The sequence below is a fragment of the Peromyscus eremicus genome, chromosome 5 (assembly GCF_949786415.1).
Source record: "Peromyscus eremicus chromosome 5, PerEre_H2_v1, whole genome shotgun sequence".
NCBI lineage: Eukaryota > Metazoa > Chordata > Mammalia > Rodentia > Cricetidae > Peromyscus > Peromyscus eremicus.
Window position 1 is genome coordinate 127,431,689 of NC_081420.1, and position 25,376 is coordinate 127,457,064.

A 25,376-nucleotide genomic window follows, 5' to 3' on the forward strand; every position below is an offset into this window, starting at 1 on the left:
CTCTGCTTGTCCTGCCTATACTTCCTGCCTGGCTACTGGCCAATCAGCATTTTATTTATACAGAGCGATATCCACAGCAAGAGGGTGACTCTGAGGCTCCAAGGAAATGTAGCTCAAGAACCTTGCTAGGATCCCTGGTAGCTCTAGAGTTTGTGCACGGCCCTCGCCCCCACCACACACACACATTGGCTGACTCCACCACTGCGCTACACTGTCACCCGTGACTCTGGTTTAGTTGTTTTCCCTCTGGGCTTAGATTTTTCCAGCTGATCTCTCCATTTCCTTCAACAGTTTTTCCTGATGTCTCCACAAGTTTCTGTTCTTTCCAGGCAGCTGATGTCATCACTAAACAATGGAAGAGAAAACAGAATAGTTGACTTCATGGGCGATATTCTAAATTAATTCAATGACTAGAAATGTCTTCAACTCAAGGGCAGAAGAAGGGGCAGTTGAGTTTCAGCACACAGGGATGCCCAGACAAGAGAGTCAATTTGGAGTGTTTGACAATGGGGCTGCAGAGAGAAGACTACAATAAAATTCAGACTTGCAGAGGGGAAAAGAAATCTCCTGTTCCACTTGGGCCACATTTATACCTGAGGAGTAGTTTTGACATGAAGAACATTGCTTTGTTAAATATTAACCCAAACCAACCAACAAGCAAGATGCTGCGCTTCTTCTTCATGTCTGTCTTGGGTGATACAAAATCCACCTTTTAACTCCATTCTCTGAGTTAAGCTGATACCTGATTCTAGGAGAATTTATTTTACAGGCAAGGCTAAGCCACCAAAAGGTTTGATATAAGCAGAACTGTAGAAGCAGGGGAGGGGTGAGCACAGGGATGCCTGGGTGGTTTTTGTTTTTTATTGCCAGTGAACAGAAGCAAAAGTCCTTCTCTCTCCATGATCTCCTCTGTGGAAAGGGCATGCCCTCAGAAGTGAGGGGTACACAGGGCCTGCCCTCAGAAGTGAGGGGTGCACAGGGCCTGCCTCAAGAGCATGGTTGTTGCTCTTAAGTTTTTAGGTCTTCTGTAGGAAGAAAAATGGGCTGTGTTACTCTGAAGTCCTGCAAGATAAAGATACAATGGACTCACTGGAAGGACCATCTAGACAGTGAAATTGGGGTTGCATTCTGGCTTGAGGGTAGCTCAAAGTTTCTCCATCTGTGAGGCTGGGATGTTGTGAATAGACTGCAGAGATCTGGGTGCCGTTCCTGGTCCCCAGTACCAACACATCAGTGGCCTCCATCACTTCCACACAGCGTCATTGAAAAGCAGACAGCCTGAGTTTAATGCCCTAGATGCAATTGTACTATAATTCAGTCATTTTCTGTTTTTCATGTCTTACAGAAATGCTTAAAAATATCCCCAAACAAAGATCTCTTGCTGACATTTTAAAAGACATGCCAAATAAAGTGGCAGGGCATGGAGAGCCCTCTAAACAATGCCTGCACTTCAAGAGCCTGAATGTACACACTCATTGCAAGAACATTTGAGAAAATAATTTACTCTCAGTCTGTTTTGAATAATTGTACAAAAATAGTTTATAAGCATAATCAATCTTTAACAAAACCCATTCTTGCATATCATTCGTGAAAGTCCCAATCTGAAGATTACACTTAATGGAATTGTCTGTCAATTCCCATCATTATCAATGGGGGCAGATGGCTCTTTGATTGTGCATTTTATACACAGAAAAACTCTGTACCTCTCTTGCTTTCAAGTCAGCCTCCTGGCAGCTCACATTGTGATCAGGGGTTTTCTTTTTGGAGAACTGTTTCCTTTAAACACCAGACTTCATGTATCATTATAAATAAATATGTTCAGAGAGCAGTTTTTCGTCTATAATTTGTTCATCTCCCATGTTAGCATTTGAAATGAAGCTCATTGGGAGCATGTAGCACAGATGCTGATTCAAGAGAAGTACAGGCATAGCCCAGAACCACTGTAGCTCACAGGGACAAGAGTTTACCAGGACAGTACACGAGGCCTCAGTTGAAGACACAATCCCTTTTCCTTTGCCTTGCTCTTGAGACACAGGCCAGAGACCCAGCATATACTTCTTCCTGGGCTAGGTTGGGTTTTTCTCTTAGTGATTTACTACACTCTTATTTCAATCTGAATCCAGTATGTCTCCAGGGTAAGTGGCACACAAGACACATAAAGAACTCAGTTACAATCCCCACTTGTGAAGGGCACTGGACAGACAGAGGACTCCATCAAGGAAGAGTACAGTTGCTGGGCATGTCCACAGCTGCACGGCCTGCATAAGCACGGTTCTGCATAATCCAGAACATAATACCTGCACGTCGTGTGTAGCAACACCAGGTTTGGGAACCGAATAACTCTGATTGGAATTTAACTCTTTACTGTAAGAGGAAATATAAGGTTAAGGCAAAGAGAGTCATGCTGGGTTCTGCCTAGAATGGGTTTAAATTCCACTCGGCTACGTGCTGTATGGCTTAGTCTACAAATTTACCCTCTTCACATCTCTGCCTCCTAGTCTGTAAAGCAGAAATGAGAATAAGGTTATTACGAGAATCCCCTGAGATAAGGCAGTTAACATAAAGTTGTGCCCAAAGAATACTGAGTGAGTAAGCTGATGGATACAAAATATAAAGTAAATAACACAAACTGTTTTCTTCTTCAGTTGAAGAGGAGTGATCTGCACCACATGTGTGCACTTTGTACTACTCACTTCGATATTCTGTAATCACAAAGAGAAGATTTATTCACAGAGACTACCTAAGGGAAGAGGGGAGGGCTTTTTGGGCCAAGAGTTTCAGTTGATTTCAGTCCACTCTGGTGGGAAAGGCATGATGGAGCTCAGCCCAGGATGATAAGAGTGTATGGCAGAAGCTGTTGACATCATGGCCAACCAGAAAGCAAGGAGAGTGTGACAAGAACCACAGACAGATATAACCTTCAAAGGTCCACCCTGGTGGCCTACTTCTGACAGCTAGGCTCCATAGACTCAAAACAGAACCACTGCCTGGGGCATGGCCTTCTGAAATATGAGTCTGAAGGGGACACTTTGGTTTCAAACTGTAGTGCAGTTCCTATGATAAATTTGGATGGCCTGGCTGCATGAGCCTGGCAATTTACTTCGTCTCTCAGCCTAGACTTCACAGTTAGAAAAAAGACAATAATAGTATGGCTTACTTCATAGGGCTGTTAACGCTGGTGCAGCACATAGAATATTTCTGATTATTGCTAAATTGAGCAATTGACTAGACACTACTAAAAACTTCTTGCTTGCCCAAAGCTCAGTATATGTGACTCACTCGCAGAGGAATTCTCTCTTGTAGGTATGTATCTGTGGGCATCAGCCATCTGTCAGTGAGGAAAGGTAGCCATGGGAGAAACCTGTGAAGGCCTTGCCAGGCAAGGCTACTATTTTTAAAGACCAAGTAAATACAGAAGAGAGCAATGTTTGATTCACAAAACTTTCATTTGCATGTACTGCTTTCTTACCGCATGGAGCCATCTGTAAACTGTTAAGTAGTGATGCCTGTATAAACCACACACTGGGCTGCAGGGGCATCTTCATTAGTGACCAGCATGATACTAGAAATGGGTAAATTGGATCACTTAATATCATTGCTTTTATCTCTGGAACAAAATAAATTGAAGCATTTCCCCCATTAGAGTTAATAAGACTCGAAAGGCAAAATTTTCATTAGGAGGCAAAAGTCTTTCTAGAAATCTTGTCTCTCTGAGGAAAGACTGGGGATGGAAAGGCGGGATGCCATTGCTACCATCTTCAGGGGTAAACACTGAAACATCATGTCCCAGAAGGGCTTTTTTTGAGTTTATAATCCATATTCCTTTCATCTGAAAACAACCAACCAACCAAAACCAACCCCTGACACCTCCCCCACCCCTGTGTGTTCATTCCCTCAGGAAATCTCGGCTTATCTGTCACAGCCTGGTCCCGCTTAGCTGCGGTTGCTCAATATTTGCTCAGAGGCAGAGGCTGAGGCAAGGGGCTTGGGACATGACTGCATTGGTCCCAGGAAGCAGGCCAAGAAACTGGGTAAGTGAGGGATGTGATTAGGAAAAAAATCACTCCAGGCCTGTGATACTGAGGTGGGTATTGTGTGCACCGAGGGCCTGGAGTCCAAAGCCTGAAGAACATCTTCTATAGCTGTTTTTCCAGGACAGATGGAGCTATGGCAGCTCCTGCCTCCACAGGTTGTAGGCTCCCCTAGTGACATGAACAGCACACTGAGAGATTACACTTGGGTTTAGATCTAGTGGAACTCTAGGACATCAGTGTTGTGAGATATTTGATTACACTGTCTAGGCAGAATTTTCAGAGCAGAGAGGACCCTGGGAAGAAGAAGTGTTGAGTCACGAAGAGTTGTCAGCCAGAGGAAGCAGGATGTGTAGGAAATGAAATAACAAGCCATGAGCCATGTAGCGGCACATAGATTAATAGAAATGGATTAATTTGAGTTATGAGAGCTAGTTAGAAACAAGCCTAAACTATAGGCCAAGTTTTCATAATTAATAAGATGTCTCCATGTATTTATTTGGGAGCTGGCTGGTGAGACAGAGGAGGACTAACTACACATCAGGGAAAATCCTGGGGAGAAATAAAATCTTCTTGAGATGAGAGCCAGCCAGCCAGAAATGAATTACAGCTGCTCTGGAACCATCCATCAATCCAGCAGTCACAGAAATCAGAAGTGGGCTAGGCCACGAGTGAAGGATACCTCTAATCATAAAGGCAATGAGCGTTTGTTGACTACTTGCTTGTCATTCATTCACTAACAAACATTCACTTAGAGTCTATCATTTATCAGATATTTTTCTAAGCTCTGGGAACATCACAACAGATAATGTCATTTAAGGTGGGGGTAGTCTATGAAAAAGGTAAAGTGAGTCTGGGCTAACAGCAATTACATTTTATTCCAGATATGCTGGTGAAGACAAGAGACTCCCCTGAATGAAGTGAAAGCACCAGCTGGAAGAAAAGTGTGAGAGCAATGGGGCACCATGGATGGGAGAGGAGTGTGAGCCCTAGGTGAGAGAGATGTCTCCACATCTAAGCAAAGAGGCTAGTGTGGCTGGGGCTGAGCAATGGGGGGGGGGAGATTTCAGAGGTAGTCAATGGCAGTGCATGAGACCTGTGTAGGAAGGTGGGTCTTGCTCTTTCTGTGAGAGAGCTGTTGGGGACAGCTAAACATTTTCCTTTTCTATTATTATTATTTTAATGATTTGTTTATTTTAACTTTATGTGCATTGATGTTTTGCTCAGATGTATGTCTGTGTGAGGGTGTCAGATTCCTTAGAACTGGAATTACAGACAGCTGTGAGCTGCCATGTGGGCGCATCAAACCCAGGTCCTCTGGAAGAGTAGCCAGTGCTCTTAACTGCTGAGCCATCTCTCTAGTTCCTTTTTCTATTATTATTATTATTATTATTATTATTATTATTGATAGAGCCTTATGTATTCAAGGCTGGTCTCAAACTTGCTGTGTAGCCAAGGACCAAGGATGAACCTTAGCTTCTGACCTTCTTGCCTTCTTCTCTCAAGAGCAGAGATCACAGACAAGAACAACCACCCTCAGTTTAGGCAGTGCTGGGAATGGAACCCAGGGGGTTGTGCATGCTAGCCAAGCACTCTACTAAACAGTTACACTTCCAGTCCTGGGATGGATTCCATAGGAATCTTAAAATCAAGGGGCTCAGCGGGTAAAGGCACTTGCAGCCCAGGCTGGCAACCTGAGTTCAGTCCCCAGAACTTCCATGACTGACTGCCACACATGAGCTATATAGCACATATGCCAGCTTGCAAGCACTGTTGCACACACACAAATAAATAGATGTAATAAAGAGTTTTAAATAATTTAAAAATCCGTGAGTTTATGAAATAAAATATTTTACATGTTCTGGGTTTTGTGTGGGGAAAGTAGGCATCTCCCATGGTCTCAACATTATCACTCAGAGTCAGGATTCAAACTCAGGGAATTGTGCTCCAGGGCTCTAAATCTCAAGCTTTTGCCTTTAGTATCTGCAAGTTTGTTCTCCAGAACCATGTCCTGAGGTTCCCACCGCTACCCCAACCCCCACCCCAGAGACTGTCCAGGTTGACTGTGTCTCTGATGCCCTTGCTACCTCCCACAACAGCCAGGGTGCGCTCATCTGTTGTCACTGAGCATCAGTTGACCTGTGGAGAACACAGCCTGGGGTCAGAGAAGCTCAGGTGCTGGAGAAGACAGTGGTGACGTACCATCCTGTCTTCAGAGTGGCTCCTTGGCCTCTCTAGATGAATATGGTTTTTCTGGGTCAGTGAGGCCAGCCATGTCTGCTTGGGTGGGCAAGCAGGCTTATGGTGGAGCACTCTGAAGCTCCAAGGACATGCCCTTGGTAGAGGGAGAGTCGCGGCAGAGGAGGGCAATGGAAAGGATTGGTGTCGTGCAGTCTTCTCATCTATAAAAATAAACTTGAAAGACTCGGGCAATTTGATTTGAGCTGGTCCTCTGACCTGTCTGTGGCCTCTCCCGTCCATGTCTGAAAGGGAAGTGTTAATTTTTCAACTGCATTTAGAAGCTTCTCTGACCAGCAAGGACATTGGGTCAGCTTACCCTTTAAAGGTGGCAATTCCAATTTAGAAGATTTAAGTCTGAGAAAATGTGCTCTCTCCTTAGAGCCCTGGAGCACAGTCATTAAGCCTTGGTCACCGGTTCTGCAGGAGGCGGTTGGGGGAAGTTGATTCTGAAGGTTTCAAAGGATGTACTAAAGGCGGTGGCCATTCTACCCCCCACTGGCAATGCAGCGCCTCCTGCTGGCCGTCGAGGTCAGTACATACTTGCCCTGACCCTGCTTTGAGGAAGAACACCCTGGTTGGAAGGTGGCTTCTTGCTCTGGGTCTAGGAAGCTTCTAGAAAGGGTGTGAATCAAGGCTTCTGCAGTTGAGCTGCTTCAGCTTGTCCTCAGAAATCAGCATCGGGGAGAACAAAGGTTGGAGGCTGGGATGGCTCCCCATAATCCAGGGTCAGGAGTGTGGAGAGAGGCAGGTGAGTCCTATTTGCTAACTTCCACAACAGCAATCCACAGTAGACTTCCCCGGCTCAACACAGCCTCATCCAACGCTGGTAGTCTAAAGGACACAGTGCCCCAAGAAAGAAGTTCTGACTGAAGTAAATTACGCCCCCCCACTCCACCCCCTGCCACTGGTGCCAGGAAGGTTGAAATAAGGTGGGGGGGGGGCATACTCCTCTCTGGCTTGGACTTCCAGGTAGAGTGGCCTGACCCCATTCTCCTTAGTTACCCCCGGAGGGTAACTATCAGCACCAGGTTTGACTCCTAAGCCTGTTTCATAGCTGCAGAACTGAGACATAAACTACCTTGACTAAGCTGGCCCTAGCCAGATGGGGCTGGGATTTGACTGCAGGAGTCTGATGTCTTAGCATGTCTCCCTCTTCGTAACCTAAAGGAATGTTGCCTCAAGGTCAGAACAGTGTCACAGGGAGTGCAGGCAGCAACCAGACTCCCCAGGCCAGAGCAGATAGTGGCCACACCGCCTTGCAAACTGCTCTCGTGCCTGCCAGACTGGAAATGGAGATGTTAGGAGTATCAGCCTGTTTGAACACAGACTCGAGGGAGGTTGCAGACTCGCCTGAGTCACGACCTGGCTCTAGGCACTGCTCACAAGCCCTCTTCTGTGTCTAGGAGGCTCAGGTTCTGGAAATCCTCCAGTCTATTCCATTCAGAAATATGGAAAATTCGGGGATGCGGAGATGGCTCAGCGGTTAAGAGTGCACATTACTGTTGTTGAGGATGGAGTTCAGCTCCCAGGCCAGGTGACTAATCCGCCTGCAACTCCAGATCCAAGGGATCAAATGCCTCTGGCTTTCACAGGTACCTGTGCTCGCGTGCACACATGCCTCCCCCGACCCCCACATATTTAAAAATAAAGTTTTATTATTCCTTAAGAAAAACAAATAGCACTGGTGGGTATGGGGCAAGCAGGGCAAAAAGAAAAAAAGAAAAGAAGGGGGAGGGAACTAATGATCTGGTCAATAGCCAGCTGCCCAAGGTCTAGACATTTGCTGTCAGAGAAGCATGAATCCTTCTTTACTTCTTCAAAATTCCAAGTCAAGACTTAGTCCCAGGCCCCTGTAGAATCTGCCCTTCAGGTTAGAGCTGTCTGGGGAACAGAAGGGGCTAGATAATTTCTCCACATTTGAGAAAAATGATAATTTGATTAAGAGATTTTGTATGTCTAGAAGCAGTAGTTTATCTGTGTAAATGATTCGAGGTCTGAGGCAAAGAGCTGCATCAGAAAGAGACACTCGGAGCTGTTGAAAAGGACAGCACACACAGAACTTAATTAGGAGTACAGGCTAATGGAACTGAGAGGGAGGCGAGATGAATTCATTATATTAATAACAAACCTGAGCTTAGGCAAGAGAAAGCAGATGGAAAGAAAACACATAACGCGATGTTTCATTTCTTCTCAATAAAGTAGAGTGCGCTGAAATGTAACGAGATTACCCACCCTCTCCATCTGCCTTTGTCTAAATAAATTCAAGTTTTCCACAAATGTAATGAATTTTCAGCTTGTAATTTGCTGTCTCTGTTGTGTGTGGTACTCAGAAGACCAAAGATGCTCCCTTTGAAGCCCATTTTGCTGCAGACCCTGGGGCCAGGACCGCTATTAAACACCAGGGCCTCGCAGAGATCAGTGGGAGTGTTCGAAGTCATGCCCTGTCAGTGTGGGTGGGAAGCCCTTCCACAGCCTGCCTGGGGCTGGCGCAGCACAGGTTGGCAGACAGGCACAACGGTCTGGATGTAGGGGTCAGGGCTGGCACTAGGTGTAGCCAGAATAGCTAGTGGTCTCCAGTGCGCTGGAGTGAAGTCGAACAGCCCTGAAGCCGCTCCTGTCTCACCCTCCATTTACCTCTGCCTTCACTCCCTCTCTGACGCCCGTTCAGTCTCCCAATTCTCCAAATCCTGCTGCTTCTTACAACTCAGTTATTTCCAAATGCTTCCTTCGAGGGCTGCAGACCACGCATGCGCCTTTCTTCTCCTGTTGCCCTTGACTTGGTGCATTCATCCTGCAGTAGTGATGGAACCGGCATGGTTTCTTCTAGTTTTATGCAACAACCACTGTTCCTCCACACTTATTCTCAGTTCTTTTTTCCTTCCTTCAACAGCTATAAGCTAGGACCCTTCTATTTTCACAGGCACCAAGCACTCAATGGTAAGCAAGTCCATTCAGTCCTGTGAATCAGTAAGGCATGTTAAATAATACTCACTCAAATAAATTATTGTTTCAAATTTAATATTTATTTGTGTGTGTGTGCATGCAATATATGCATACTTGCATGTTAATCTGTGAGGGTACATGTCTAACCCTTGCCTTCCATCTTTTTGAGGCAGGGTCTCTTTTGTTGTCCACCTGTAATGCTAGCAGTCAGAAAGTAGAGGCAGGGGCATCAGCAACTCAAGGCCACCCCTAACTACACAGTGAGTTCAAAGCCAGCCTGCACTACAGAGTGAGTTCCTGTCTCAAAAGAAAGAAAGAAAGAAAGGAAGGAAAGAAGGAAGAAAAAGCAGGATTGGAGAGATGGCTCAGTGTGTTAAGAGTATTGGTTCTTCTTCCAAAGGTCCTGGGTTCAATTCCCAGCACCTACATGGTGGCTCCATAGCCATCTGGTTAACTTAGTTCCAGAGGATCTGACACCCTCTTCTGGTCCTCATGGATAATGCATGAACACAGTGCACATACATGCAGGCAAAACATCTGTGGATATAAAATAATCTTGAGAGAGAGAGAGAGAGAGAGAGAGAGAGAGAGAGAGAGAGAGAGAGAGAAATGCACACATTTCCTTTAAAAAACTCCACATGTTGGTATACAGGTCAATGACTTGACAAATCTAAGCAGCACATGTGTGACCACCGCACTAATAGAACCCTTTCCATCTCTCCAGAAAGCATTCTCATCTATTTTCTCAAATCAGCCGCTTTCACCTGACCAGATCTCCTCTTTCCCACCACAGATGCTTATGCTTGCTCTACATTTCACATAAACGTAATAATATTCAATATACTTTCTCTCTTTGTATTAGTTACTTCACCTAGCCAGTAAATGTCAGGTTCTATGACGCTGTTATGGAGAACGCTTTCTTTCCCTCCCTCCCTCCCTCCCTCCCTCCCTCCCTCCCTCCCTCCTTCCCTTTCTCCTTCTTTCCTTCTTGCTGTTTTCCTTTTTCTCTGGTGCTGAACTGGGAGCCTCTAATATTTGGTATGAATTTGGTTTGCTTTTTTGCTCATGTTTGCCAGGACCACAGAGTTATACACCAGCCTTAACTTCTGCTTTCATATTACTGAGTATCCAAGGTTATACTGTGATTTGTGTATCAGTGTGCTCTGTAATAGACAGCAGATCGTTTTCAGCTGTTGGCTGTTATGAATGAAGGTTGTGCTGGTTGGTTATTTTTGTTGTTATCATCTTGACACAAAGTAGAGTCATCTGGGAAAAGGGAATGTCAGTGACGAATTGCCTCTATCAGATTGGCCTATGGGGCATTTTCTTCATTAATGATTATTGTGGGAAGGCCTGGTTCTTTGTGGGTGGTGCTGCCACTGAGCAGGTGGTCCTGGGTTGTGTAAAATGAAAAGCAGATGAGCAAGCAGGGTGGGGACAGTAACCAATATTATTCTTTGGCCTCTGCTTTAGTTCCTGCCTCCACTTTCCTGCCTCAAGTCCCCATTGTGGCTTCCCTAAGTGATGGACTGGCTGGGATGTATAAGCCAAATAAATCATTTGTTTCCCAAGTTGCTGTTGGTTGCAGTGTTTATCACAGCCATAGAAAGCAACAGGAACAAAGACGCTAGATAAATTTATGTTCCTGTGTTTCACTGGCATGTAGTTTTTTTTTTTTTTGTTTGTTTTTGTTTTTTTTTTTTTGAGTAAATATCTAGGAATGGAATGTCTGGCATGTGTAGAAAGTGTAAGTCCAACTCTGGAAGGAGCTAGCAAAGCGTTTCCCAGACTGAGCGCACCTTTACCATCCCGCCAGCATCAGGGAGGAGTCCAGTTGCTTTGCGTCTGTGTCTTCACCAACACTTCCTATTTTTATTCTTTTTACTATTATCATTCAAAGGCAGTAAAGTAATATTCCCCCTAGAGTCTCTTCGTTTGTTTGTTTGGAGGTAGGTGAGACAGGGTCTTGCTGCATAGCTCAGATTGGTCTCATACTCTTCATCTTCCCGCTTCAGCCTTCCCGTTCAGGGATACAGATGTGCACCATCACGCCAGCCCGGCCTTTGTTGGGGTTTGAGTTTGTTCTTCCCGAAGACCCATGGTGCTGAGTGCTTTTTCCCATGTAGCTATTAACTCCTCTCTACCATCGGTTCAGTAATGGTTTTGAAAGATAATTCATCATGATCAATGGCTTTATCCCAGGAGTGTGAAATGGATTTACACTTTTTGACCAATTCCACAATCAATCCTTAATTCTCTGTGTCAACAAAATGAAGAGAGAAAATGATTGGATTATTTTAATAAATGAAATAAAAGTACCTGATAGAAATCAACATTTGTGTTTCTAAAAACCCTCCCATCAAACTCAGACAGAAATTGATGTCTCAAAAATATTGTTGCTTGTGACTCATTGCACAACTCTGCAATTTAGCTTTTCCATTTTTTTTAAAAGAAATGTGTTTTCACTGTACAGGTCTTGTACATATTTTGTCAAATTTATTCGTAAGTTTTTCATATTTTGATGGCACTATGAATTGCTTTATCAATCTCATTTTTCAGTTCTGTTCTTCACTTAGAGCGAAGTTGGAAGCCTCAGGGAAGTGATTTGAGGACTTTGCTATGAAGATGCTGCAGACAGTGTGTGTCTGGCCTGAAGATGGACACATGTCAGTGAGACAAAATTGACTGCAGGAAAGACTATACATAGACTCAATTGATTTTAGTCAAGGACGCCAAGGAAATTCAAAGGGAACGAAAACTCATACTGAAAATGCTGGGGAAATAGCTCATTATCCTCATTTTGCCTCTGAACTCTAAGGTAATTCTAGTGATTTATGGACTTGCATGTAAGACTAGAACTACAAAATCTCTACACAGAAATAGACAAAAGGCTTTTGGCTTTAGGAGCAGAAAGATAGGTTTCTTCATATATATATATAAACCATATATATATAGGTTTTACACAAAAGAGTTGTGTAAGAACTTGAGACCTGGATTTTATCACAATTCAACAGATCTGCCCTTCAAAAACCAAGAAACATCATCAATAATTACTAGAGGAAAGCCACAGATTGCAATAAATGTATCTATACTATTTAAAAAACAGTTGGCAATTGGTTTGATTCCTGTAATCTGTTCCATTCAGGAGACAGGGAGATTGTGGACTTCATGCCAGCTAGGTACTAGTGAGTCACCACCTCACAGGACGAAGACAAAAACAAGAATATGCAAACAAAAAACCACTTACACCTCTACCACCACCCCAAAACCCTGCAGCATATGTAGCAAAGGAGTTTTATCTAAATATAAGATTTTATACGCGTGCGAGTGCACACACATACACACACACACACACACACACACACACACACACACTCAATAAGAAGACACAATGAGAAGATATAAAAACTGGTCAAAATATTTCAATAAACACTTTGGGAAATGCAAATAAATCTGCAGAGCAGTGCCTCCTCTCTTTCTCCAGGACATTCTAAAAGTGAGAGTCATGGAACCCCAGAGTTGGAGGGGATTTGAAATGTGGTCTGACCATATTGAGAGCCATCCTGTTTCTTGTAAAGCTAAACACTTACTCACAACATGATCCAGTGATCTACTCTCAGAAAATCACCCGAGAGAACCGAAAACACACTGCCCTTCAAAGCACGGTCGATAAACATTTGGGACTGCTCACTTTACTATATGCTCCAACTGGACCCTGTCTGCACTCAGGGAGTGAATAAAGAAATCACAGGTGGGCTCTGGGGTGTGCTTAGCAACAAAGGGAGAGACCCTTGACAACATGAGGGAATGTCGCAATCACTGTGGCAAATGAGAAAAGACGCACAGGACTGTATGCGACATTGTCTTAAATTGGGGGCACCCAGGGTGCCAGGAATTGCAAAACATATAAATTACAGTGATGTTTCCACTCACCAAAATGTCTGTTCCTATGAAGTCAAGAAAGGGGGCATGGTTTTCTGGAGCTGTGGGTTGGGAGGGGTTAGTTATAGAAACAGAAACGGAAACAGCAGCCCCACATTCTCAGTTTTGGTTGTGTGGTTGGTAGTGTTATGTTTTCCAAAGTTATGGGACATGAACATTTAATATATGCCTGCTCTTGCTTTTGAAACAGGGTCTTGTTGTAGAGCCCAGACTGGCCTCGAACTTGGGATCTTGCCACCTCAGCCTCCTGAGTGCTAGAATTACTGGGGTGAGCCACCGTGCCCAGTGCTGTATGCAATCTATGGACTGTATTACACTGGAATAGAACTGAAGAACCAGAAGTGAAGAACCTTTGAACAGACATGGATCTAGTCGAGGCGACTGTGAGTAGCTTGTATCTTTCTGGTATGACAATGAGCTCAACCCTGGCGTCTGCCCTCTGGGGGAGTCTCTCCCTCCTGAGAGAGCCTGTTTGTTTAGAAGTGGTTGGGAGCTGTGGTCTAGTTCTGCATTGTGCTGCAGAGAATTAAACAGGATGTAGATTCTATACAATATTTGTGTTTATTAGCTGAGAAAGAATGGATCTGCTAAGAGTAGTGACACCCCATTGTGTGGATGTCACTTCTCATTGTCAACTTGCAGAAAACATCCAGCTACGTCCTCAGCTTGTTAAACCTGAAAGAGCTGTTTATGGGTTTTGTGTTTTTCTCCTGTGAACTATTAAGCATTCTGTTTAATTTGCAATAGCAGAGCAGGCCTTCTTGATGGCTTGGCTCCTTTGGGATGATTGCTGAGAGCCACGCTCAATATTAGAACCCACGGATCCAAGTCTATCTATTAAGACAATTTGAGTCTTAAATTGGGGCACCCAGGGTACCAGGAATCGCAGCACATCTGAATTACAGTGATGTTTATACTCATAGAAATGTCCAATCAGATTTATTCTGAGGGGTCAGAAGACAGTTCACATGTCTCCCATCTAGCAGACACTTTACTGTGAGTAGAATGGTTTCCATGACCACAGTCGGGGGTAGCACAGCTGAATCCACAGGAGGGCAAAGAGAAACATCATGAAGGGTGGTACCCACCATCAGTGACTGAGGGGTGTAGAGGTTTTTGTTTTGTTTTGTATTGTTTTACATAGAGAAATGGACAGCAGAGAGCCTACTGGGATCTAGAAACCTCCATCTCATAGTCAATGTTGAAGAGCAGAGCATTAGATGCTGTACACAGAAGGATGAACACCCTGATTTTTTAAGGAGCTTACATCAGTTAGCTTCCTGCATAGCTGTGATATCAGACATAAAAAATTCAGAGAAGAAAAGACTTATTATGACACATGGTTACAGAGATGTCAGTCCATTGTAGCAGGGAAGGTGTGGTAGAATGCTGCAGCTCACCTTCTGGAGGGCAGGAAGCACAGAGACCGGAACAGAGTCGGGGACAAGGCAAGGACCTGTCCCCGGTGACCTATCTCCTCCTATGAGGTCTCAATTCCTAAAGATTATGCTACCATTAAAAACAGTTCTCCAGCTAAGTTTTAACCCATGAGCCTATTGGGGAGTCATTTGTGTTCAAACATAACAGAGTCCAAGACCTGGAAGCAGAGGGACTCGGGGTTGTATGTTGCAACTGAGCTTCAGACAGGACATGTAGCCCTGGGATGCCATTTCCATCTGATTCCTACTATTTCCTCATTGTTTGGGTCTCCAGGTTGAGGAGATCCAAAGGCATCCCTTCACATCCAGAATACAGAAGAGCAATGCCATTTACCAGGAATCTGGTGTGGAAAAAGGAGGAAGGCTCATTGTACATCCTGCCCTCCTGCTTCTAAGGAATATCCCAAAGGGGCTATGCCTGAGTGACTAGACATGAAAACATATGTGTTTGCACACATGTGTGAGTATATGTGTGAGTGTGTGTGTGCATACATAAGTGTGTGAATACATGTGTATGTGTGCTCATGTGCTCATGTGCTCGTGTGTGTGTGTGTGTGTGTGTGTGTGTGTGTGTATGTTTAAAGGTTCTGGCTCTTCCTTTGTTTAAAGCCCAGAATGTACACTTCTGTTCCTCCTCTGGGTACTTCTCCCAGAATTTCACACACCTCTATTGTCCATTAAGGACACACAGTGGTTCTGCCTCCTCCTCCACCCTCAGCTTGTACAATTACACTAATCTAGTTGCTCAGCAAACCAAGTGATGTCTGGCAACAAGACTATCTCCTTTAGAAATGTCTTGTAATCATCCTTTGCAGTTAGACCTGATTCAGTATCCTTCTCTTGCATGTAAGACTTCTCTCAGACAAACCTCAGTGTCTGATCAATTCTAAGGATTTCTCAGGCCCTAACATCTCTGAAATTAGAATGTGACTTACAAAACTTTTACCATTCTAAGTTTTGATTAAATATGACACTTCTAGTTGAATACAAGGCTGAAGGAATTATTATCATTATACACTTAGGTACAACCTCCTCTGTGTCAATACAAAAAGCATGTCAGAGTCTACCAAGCTCCAAGGAGTAGTTAAGAAACTGTGGCCACAAATATATCTATCCTGACTCATTGTAATTGCCGTGTTAGAAAGGACTGGCCCAGGCAGCTGGGAATAAGCACAAGAAACTGTCTATTTGTCTGCAGTACAAAGGATTTGTCAGGTTGGAGAGAGTTATCAGTGGAACTAGGACTTGCCTAGTGAAGTGTGACCCAGAGACCACAGCAGAATCTCCTGAGGCCTGACTGTCCATGCTGTACGTCAGGTTACCCCAACCCCACCTCTGCTGATGGCACCTTAGACTCTATGTTGTGAACGGAAGGTTCTTAGTCACATTAGCATTTAAAACTGAGTTATTTCTCTTTGGGAAGCAGAGTAGCTGCCACAACCTGTACATTTATATTTACTTCATTTGACCCCAAACTCTCAGCCATCTTTTAGAAGCATGCATGGGTCCTATGTCTACAAAGGGAAACCAAGGCCCTAAGAGCTTTGGAACTTTCTGGGCCACTGCCTAAGATGTGGTTGTGTCTGGGTACCGATCCTAGCAGCCTGACTCCAGGGCTCTCCAAAGCCCATCAGGTCTGTATTGAAGATAAAATGTAGTGTGTAGACCTTATTTGGACTATAGTTGGACAAAAACTATTGAAATTTGGCATGCATATTCCCATTACCCAACAATCGCATTTCAAGGAGTCATTAACATTAGCACCATCACATGCACACACACACATACACACACACACACACACACACACACACACACACACACACACGCACATGCACATGCACACGCATATGCACAGACATACATAAACACATATATACACTTTTGTACAAACACCTATACACTTGCACACACATGCATAGACACATATGCACACATATACATATATAGACAAATACCTATACACATGCATAGACACACAGATACACACGCATACACACACACCATACACATGTACAGACAAAAATACACAAACACACACACACAAACACATATGCACAGACAAGAACCCATACACATGCACACATACACAGACACATATGCATATACATTTATAGACAACCACCAAACACACACAGACATACACCATACACATACACAGACAAAAAAATACATATACACATATGCATACAAACTATGCCATGACTTTTAATAATAAAAAAAAACAGAAATAATTGGTACATCTGTCAACCAGGGAGGCCAAGACACTATGTTTCCATTCTAGAAAATACTGTATAGCACTAAAATACATGTGTGTTTAATTATATATGTGTGACCATATGGAAAAATTACTAAGATATATAATTGAATGTAAAAAATGAACATAGATACAAAACTGTAGAGAAGATTGTCATTTATGTACAATAAAAGGCTTTGTATATCTGACTATAAAGGCAAAAAAAGCAATCTAGCAAGTTTGGTATGCACCAAATGCAGAGACTAATTCTTGGGAGGTGAAAACATTGGAGAAGGATGGGTGGAAACGTATGGATAAAAGTTACATAATAACCACTGTTATTTCTGTATGCTATTAACTTTTAACCATGAGAATCCACATGATAATCACCTTTTATGTTGTTTTTGTTTGTTTTGTTTTGTTTTTGGAAGGCAAACTGAGTCAAAAGTTGCTCACACACCTTTTTAACCTCGAGTTTAGGTGCCTACAGTGGCTGTGGGCTGCAGAGCGAGGCACGGCATTTCTTGTTTCTTGTTAGGGATTATATATATGCCTAGTGGATGGCTTGTCTTCCCTTCCCCCATCAGAACTGTGAAGACTAAGTCAGCAATGTCTGCAAGTACCGCTGAGGGGGGACACGCCTCTTGGTGGTACTTCTGGGCTTAGAAACCAGTCCGATTCCAGTTTATGCTTAGTTGCTCCCAATCTTTAATAAATAACTCACACTGTCTTCTTTTTACCAAATGAATTTGAGAAAACTCATCAATATGAAAACAAAAGAACATAACAAGGTGTGTGTGATGAATGACCACATTCTTCTCAGTACATTAACTGAAATTGTCTGTCTCAGGTGTCCTTTTCCTGGTTCAAAAAAAGCCCAAATTGTCTCACAGCTGAGTGTTTCAATACCTGGACTATTTGTCTTAAAGATATCTTTAAAAGACGCTATAATGACAGCTTTGTACTGTGAGTCATTTAGTTCTCCATAAAGAATGGATTCACCGAGAGAATATTGTATACCATGGCTCTTGGTGTGGGCTGGGCAGCGTCTCATGATTCACCCCAGACAAGCAGATGACAGACATCTTGGTTGTTCTCATCACCAAAGATTCAGCCTGGGCTCCTTGATGGGAAGTGTCACTGGTTTTTATTTTTTTACTTTATTGTCTGGTTGAATAAGCCAATCACAAGGAACAAAGCACACTGTTTAACAAGCAGTGTAAACCTGGGTGAGTTACTCACCCACTCTGAACCTCATTTACAATTTTAAAAAGTACACAAGATAATCATGTCTGAATTCTAAAATTAAGACTTTGTATAGGCTGTGGAGATGGCTTTTCAGTAAAGTGCTTGCCCTGCAACAATGAAGACCTGAGTTCAATCCCCTGAACCCACATAAAAAGCCCAGGTTTGGAGGCGTGCTTGCAATCTCCGAGCTCGGGAAGCATCAGGACTGGTCTAGTTGGGTAGCATCAGGTCCTAGTGAAAGTCTTGGTCTCAAATACAAACAAAACAACTACCCAAATCCAAATAAAGCAGATAGCTCCTAAAGTATGACCCTTAAGACTGACCTCTGGCCTAATATGTACTAGTACACACATACGTGCACGCGCGCGCGCGCGCGCACACACACACACACACACACACACACACACACACACTGACATGCCACATGGACCTGAAGTGAGCCAACCAAATGTAACCTGTACAAGTGACTTCACCCAAAACAAAAAGACTGCTTATCAAAGCCCACCCTAAAAACTTAGTAAATGGTGGTTATTCAGTTGCTATGATGGTTTATTTTTTATTTAGACGGGTAAAACATCATTTCTCCATGCATTGTGAGTGTTTCTGAGAGAGGCCTTCTATGGGTGGTGGACATCACTCAATCTGTTAATGAAACTGAGAATCTCCAATCCTACCCAACTCCATGCTTTGGAAAGGGGAGGGGAACTGGAATTAAGTTAGCTGGTCATATCTTTGTAATGAAGCCCCAGTAAAAATCCCTGCTGCACTTGCAAGTTTCTAAACACACAACAACCTTACATCTATACACCTTGCTCCAACTACCTCTTCCCCTGGTTGTTCAACTGGATCCTTCGGATACTCCTTATGAATCATGGGTGTAGGGTTTCTCTGGCTTTGGTGAGTCATTCTAGCAAATGACTACTGCATACATACAGAGAGGGAGTCAGCAGAACCACTAACTACAAGGTTTGTGACTGGCCTCTGAGGTAGGCTTCTTTTGTGATGTACCTAGCTCTAACTCCAGGTGGAAAGTATCAGAATTGAGTTGATTATAGGAACTCAGATGTGTTCTGCGTTGAGTATAGGAGAAAGTAGTTTGTTTTTTCTGCTATATGGAGTTTGTTTTTCCTGCAGAGTCTGCGTGGGAGTTTTCAGAGAAGACCCTACCTTTGAAGGATGGCTGAAAGTGGAAAGATCAGCTTGCTTTGAAATGAGACACCCGTGTATGGTACTACCCACCTTTACCCCAGAAGAACTCACAAATGAGCTGAGTAGGGATACAGAGACACAAATCCTGTTACAGTGACCTGCCCAAGCTCAGGCCTGTGCTCTTTCCTTCTTATATCATTTTCAAGGACTGGCCATCACAGTGTGAGAATGTCTGGATTTCCTAAGTATCTGTATTACAGCCCATTCTTGAAGGGCCTTGCTCATAGGAAAATAAGAAGGGTGAAAAAACATCATTTTCTTCCATGCTGGAAGTTAAGATAGGATTGTGGGAGAAATTAAAGATTGTGGAGCTCTGTGCCAGGAACCAGAAGTAAAGGTGTATGTGTACATAAATATGAATATGTATATTCTTGTTATAAATCATAGTATTGTGTGGGTACAGTCCAGAACTGCAGGAAGTTAATTCCCAGCCTTCTAGTCCTTCAGACTGTCCAGTAAGATTGAGCCCAGTTGACCATAGCAATAATCAGACCAATGATATATCATATCTTTCTTCCTTTCATGTACTCACTCTTATTTATGAGATCACCTAAAATAAGCCATCAGTACTCAAGCTTTTGTCTCAAGACACACAGATACATTTCCCAATAGTTTGGAGCTTTGATTTTCTTGTCAGTTTTATTGGTCAGAATCTCTAGAATAGAATGTATATGTTACAAAAGAGATTTATTAGATTGGCTTACACTATATGTGCTGTGTTTTCCAACAGTTGCTATCTGCAGGAAGTAATTGCTCAACTTATATGGCCTCAGGAGTCCCAGTCGGGTAACAAAGGCCAGAAGGAGTTCTGGAGAATCTGGGGTCTTCAGCCTGTGTTGAAAAGTCAAAGAAGCTGGCTTCTGATATCAGTGAAAGATGGAAGCAGAGACATCAACAGAGTAGATGCATTCATCAGCAGGAAGCAAAGGCAGGCGGGCAAAGTGGCATCTTTTCTCCAAGACCTCTTTGCATCCAAAAAATACCCTCACGGACCTATCCAGAGGCATATTTCTTAGTTGATTCCAGATCCAAGCCAGTTGACATCCCAGATTAAGCAACACTTCAGTGGAGGAGCAACACATGCAAGCATATTATCTTTATAGGCACGTCTTTATTCCTGTTCCCGTTGACATGATAAAGTATTCTGACAAAAGCAGCTTAAAGGAGAGGAGGGTGTTTGTTCTGTTTGAGGGGTTCAAGCTTCATAGTGGTGAAGGAAATCAAGGTGGCGGGGACTGAAATGGCTGGTCACAATGAATCCACAGCCAGGAAGCAGAGACACGTGAGTGCTTGTGATGTTTGCCCTCTCCATTTAATACAGAGAATGGTTCCACTCACACATGAGATGCCCCCCCCCCCCCCCCCCCCCCCCCCCCCCCCCCCCGCCAAATAACACTATAAAGACAATCCCCAGCAGGCATGTTCAGAGGTCCAGCTCCCAAATTTGTTTCTAGATTCTGTCACATTAACAGTATTAGTAGTCATCACAGTAAATATATGAACACACACATAGTGCAAATACTGTGTGTAACTAAATTATGTGTGTATATATGTATTATTTATGTATATATATATATCATCTATCTATAATCCATCTTATCTAATCTACTTATCTATCATCTATATCTACCAATCTATTATCTATCTAGATCTATCTATCTATCTATCATCTATCTATCTATCTATCTATCTATCTATCTACCTACTTACCTACCTACCTATCCATCCATCCTGGCACATTGTAGATGTTTAAGAAATAGGAATTTGTTCCCAGGCAAAGAATATTTTCCTCTCAACTCTGACCCAGATTTTCCAGCTCTTCTGAGCCTGTTTCTCTGCTCTTTGCCCCAGGAGCTGTGTTATATAAGCAGAGGCACAGAGGTACAAGGAAGTTTGAATTAACAAAGCATGCCTTAGCACTTAGAATTCATCGTTTGACCTTCAGCCTTCTGGAGGCTGCACCTTGCAACTTTCGGTTGTGTGAAGAAGAGCAAGCTTTCCAGGAGGAATGCTGGGGAGCAGAGGCGGCGTGCCCAGTCTCACCATGGCAGCCTGACTTTTAGGGAAACACCTGCTCAGATCTTCAATTAGCAGCCCTGCTTGGGGGCTCAGACACTGGTTTGCAGAAGCCAGTAGCAGGAAATCCAATGAGAAACACTGTCGTGTATCAGCGTGAGGCATTCTAGTTGTATGCCTGGAGTCACCTTGGCAGATAAAACTAAGGTCATTCATGGTGACCACATTGTACTTAATTTACTTTCTCTTCCTTCTGAATGGTCCATGTATCTCCAGGTGGTTGGGGTTTTTTTTTTGTTTTTTTTTTTTTTTTGTTGTTGTTGTTGTTTTCAAAAATGGTTAGATTTCTTCCACGGAACAACTGCTTCCTAGCCTTTTAGTGTACTACAAAATAATGGGGTGTGGAAAAGAGAGAACAGATACATACAGAAAGACTGAGTGAAAAAAAGGGAGAGAGGTGGTCTGCTTAGCTGTCCGTTTATGGTGACAATGTCAACTACAGAGATTCCAAGTCCCAGCCTTGTTTCTTTCTTTAAAATCGAAGGGTTTCCTTTGGCTTACAGTTCAGAGGGCTAGAGTCCATCATGGTGGTGGGATGTGGCGTGACAGCAGCTGCCTGTGGAAGAAAGCTGATCAATCTTTCATTCACACACAGGAATCAGAGCAGACATTTGCCTTTTTTGTTTGGTTGGTTTCCTTCCCTTCCCAATGCTTTTAGGACACTTTAAAGTTAAGCATTAATGGAGCCTAATGCCAGAAACATGAGGGGGAGAGTTGATGGCCCGAGAATTACATTTTCTGTGCAATTAACCTCTGCAGTAAGACAACTTTGTCCCAAATTTGCCAGCGGTAGAAAGCAGTCTTTGATACAGAGAATGACACCAGTTCAGACTGGGACAGGGATGGGGCCAAGAGATCCCCTGGTGAGGCCCCAGACACCAGGAGAGAAGAATTGTTTCCATTTCACAGATGGGAAACTGGATTATGAAGTCGAGTGAAGGGAAGAAGTGTCTTTTATTGGATCGCCTCAATAGAAAACATTTGTCTTCAAGACAAGGACCTATGGTTGAGAAATGGTCTAGTAGAAGATGGATGTAAAAATATGTTTTTCCTGATTGCTGGTTTCCCCAGCATATCCAACCTAACTCTTAACAACACCTGTAAATTACCATATTGTGCTACTGTGAAACCACTTTTTTATGTTCATCAAATATTTCTCAGGTGAATTTTATGTGTTAGACGCTGTTAGATATGGAGATACAGTCATAAGGAAAAAATCATTGTCTCCTTACAGTTAGTGGTATAGGTGTTGAATAAACACATGAACGTATCACCATTGTGGTGGCTGAGTGACATGGAGGAAGAAATGGTGCCCAAAGAATGCCATGCACAGTGTGGGGGTTAGGACAGGCATCTCTGAGGGCTGTACTCAGATATTTAAGGTCAAATCTTCAAGGTGAAATGATTTAGGGATATAGAGGACAGGAATATGTTCTGGGCAAATAGAACGGTACAAATGAGGCCTTGAGGCAAGAAAGGTTTCCTGTCCGTCTGTTCAGGAAAGGAGGAATTGAGGTGCTGCAATGTGACACTAGCTGGAAGATGAGATTGGAAGGGATGCTCAGATCCTTAGAGGCCCCACTGACCCCAACAGGAAATCTGGACTTTCTCCATAAGCAGTGTGCAGGCTTTGGAGCAATGTGATCTGATTGGGAGTTTTGCTGTCCAATATGGTAACCACTAGCTTCTTGACTCCAGAACATTTGAAATGGTCTCTGCCTTAGGCAGCAGGGTTTTGAGAGGTCTTATGGAAGAGTTTCAGGAACACATTTATCTTTTAAGGACTCACTGTGGCTAAATTCTGGAGAATTGGCAGCAGGGAGTGTTAGTCAGTGACATGCTGGGCTGCATGGAAGACAGTCTGTCTGGAAACATGCCTTCTGGGAAGGAATCACAGGACATGGTTACAGAGAAGCTCTCTACAGGGGAAAAATGGGAGGTGGTGGGGTTCAATAGTGATGTCTAAGATTCCGGCCTGGAAATTGGTGAAAGAGATTGCTATTCACCACAGCAGGGTGCAGTGGGAAGGGGCAGCTCTGAGAGGGGAATGTTTGCTTCTGTGATCTTGGGCTGTACGTGTAGAACTGGCAAGAGGGGGCTGACTGTTGGATTCTGGGTCCTGGAATATGTCCCATGGACTCTGAGCCTCAAAGATTACTGTCAAGGGGAGACTAAGAGTCACTGGGTTGTATGTCAAATCAAGTGTAGGGAGAAGTTGGGCTTTCAATTTACCGCATTCTCTCTACTTTATTCTACTCGGAGCAGTTAGCAGGGTGGCACAGAGCAGGTAACCTCAGTCGCCCCAGGCATGCACATTCTTTAGGTTTACATTGAGATATTGTTTTCCAGCATTTCCTCAAACAAATACCAGGCACTTTAGGTGGTACGGGGGATGGTTTGGGGCAATACAAAGAGAGCATTAAAGAATAGGAAGACCTATCATGGGAATACCATTCCCTTTTGTAAGTCCTCCTCTCAACAGCAGAAGAAAGTCTTGGGCTGTTGTAAACAGTCTGAACACCAGCTACTGCTAATCTCCATTTCAAACAGGAAATGGATCTTAGTCTTCCAGCCCTTGGCAGGCAACAGAATTGAGTTAAATAACATTATTTTATTTTTACATTCAGTTACTTTATCTCTCTTTTTAAGGTGATTTAAACATTTTAAAAACCACCTGGAGCTTGCAGAGGTTTAAATTTACAAATCATTGTTTCTTAACCAATGGAGAATAAATTGTTGATAAGACTTATCACCCTTAATTATTCAACAGTGTAATTCTTACCAGGAAGAGCACTGTCTTCATAACCGCAATACAGCTATTAAAATGAAGAAATTTCCATTTAAGCCACAGACACCCCTTGAGTCTCACCAATGGCATCGCTTTCCCTTGGGAACAGAACAATGATGTACTCTGTCGTCCTGTGCCTTTAGTCTGCTCCCGGGAGCGGCTTCTTAGTTGTCCCTTGACTTTCACAACTTGGACACGTCAAGTGTCACAGACTAGTCGTTTTGTAGAAAGTCCCTCAATTTTACATTTGTCTGGCATTTTGTCACGATTAAGTTTCATATTACAGGAGCTGGAGAGATGGCTCAGTGGGTAAGAGCACTTGTTGCTCTTGTAGATGCCCCAGGTTCATTCCCTAGCACGCCCATGGTGGCTCACAACCATCTGAAACTCTAGCTCTGGGGGATCTGACCCTCTCTTGACCTCCATAGGCATCAGGCACACACACACCACACGGTGCATAGACACATAGGCAAAATATATATAAAAAGATCATATTACACATCTTAGGCAAAGTATCTCAGGAAGAATACTGTTCCCCCAGCCTTGTCTCCTAGCAAACGTCACTTGATGTTGATGTGACCTGATGCCACCACCATTAATTCGGGCTGCTTGTCAAAGGCAGTGTCTGATGGATTACTCCACAATGGTTGTGAAATCTTTTGTTATAGAAAGGAATCTTAAGACTATATAATACCATGTCCTCCCAAACCCTCAAGGGCTAGTTTTAACATCCAGCGCTTCTTGGATGAATTGTTTACTATTTTAATGGCTGCCAAATGCTGAATTTATAATTAAATCATTCCTTCCTTTACCTGAGTGGACTCATCATTACTATGTTATTTAATTGTTTATCATCTTATATTCTTATTAGCTATTTTTGATGTTCAAATTGCCCCAGATCTGACCAATGAAAGCCCCTCTGTCTCCTCTTCAACCTGCCCCATCTTTCTCTGAGGATTTTCTTGCTTTGGGCATAAGATTCTCCCAGGTCCTTTAGTGTAAACTCTGCTGGGGTCGCCTCTCCATAGTATTTTGGCTAGTGATGACTGGTATTTAGAAACAAAGATCAGAGTGCTAGCTGGCTCATTGCTACTCAAATGTGACTGTCTTCAGCTCTTCACAACTCTTTTTATACACACATAGAGCTTCAATTTTGCAGGTACACATATACATGTGCACATCTGTAAAGATACATAGATTCTACATTAAATACTCTCTCTGCC